Genomic DNA, 1,048 nt, shown 5'->3' on the forward strand with positions numbered 1-1,048 from the left:
CCCTGGGGGACGGACAACAGAAAAGTGGGTGAAGGGAGATGTTGGACAATGCAAGATATGACAAAATAATAATTTATAAGTTATCAAGGGTTCATGAGGTAAGGGAGGGGGGAGGGAGGGTAAAAAATGAGGACCTGATGCCAGGGGCTTAAGTGGAGAGCAAATGTTTTGAGACTGAGGAGGGCAATGAAGGTACAAATGTGCTTTACACAATTGATGTATGTATGGATTGTGATAAGAGTTGTATGAGTCCCTAATAAAATGATTTAAAAAATAACAAGCCTCTATTAATTGATGGAGTACCAATTGAAATATCTCAACAAGCTGATCAAGCATTGGAAGCACTCACTTTCTTTGCCAGGAAATTTGGAAGACAGCTACTTGACCAACTGACTGGAAGAGGTCCAAATTTGTACACTTTCCAAGCAATGGAAATCCAACAGAATATTCAAATTATAGAATATCATTAATATCATATGGAAGTCAAAGTTTGCTGAAGATCATCCAACAAAGGTTGCATGAGTACATTGACAAGGAGTTGTCAGAGTTTCAGGCCTGATTCAGAAGAGGATGTAGAACGAAGGATATGATTGTTGACATAAGATGGATCTTGGCTGAAAGCAGAGAACACCAGGATGCTGTTTTCTTGTGTCTAATTGACTATGCAAAGGCACTCAACTTTGTGGACCATAAAAAACTATAGATAGCCTCGAGAAGAATGCGAAGACCAGAACAGTTAATTGTATGCTTGTGGAACCTGACGTGGATCAAGAGGCTGTTGTAGGGGAAAAAACAAGGGAATACTGCATGATTTAAGAGCAGGAAAAGTGTGCATCAGGGTTGTATCTTTTTGTTTTTTTAATCATTTTATTAGGGGCTCATAACAACTCTTATCACAATCCATACATACATCAATTGTGTAAAGCGCATTTGTACATTCATTGCCCTCATCATTCTCAAAACACTTCCTCTCCACTTATAACCATATTTATTCTATCTGTAAGCTAAGCAAAGAATCAGAGAATCTGTATTATATGAAGAAAAACGC

The sequence above is a fragment of the Echinops telfairi genome, unplaced genomic scaffold, assembly GCF_000313985.2.
Source record: "Echinops telfairi isolate 266 unplaced genomic scaffold, ASM31398v2 ScPeMD7_7404;HRSCAF=8442, whole genome shotgun sequence".
NCBI classification, from domain to species: Eukaryota; Metazoa; Chordata; class Mammalia; order Afrosoricida; family Tenrecidae; genus Echinops; species Echinops telfairi.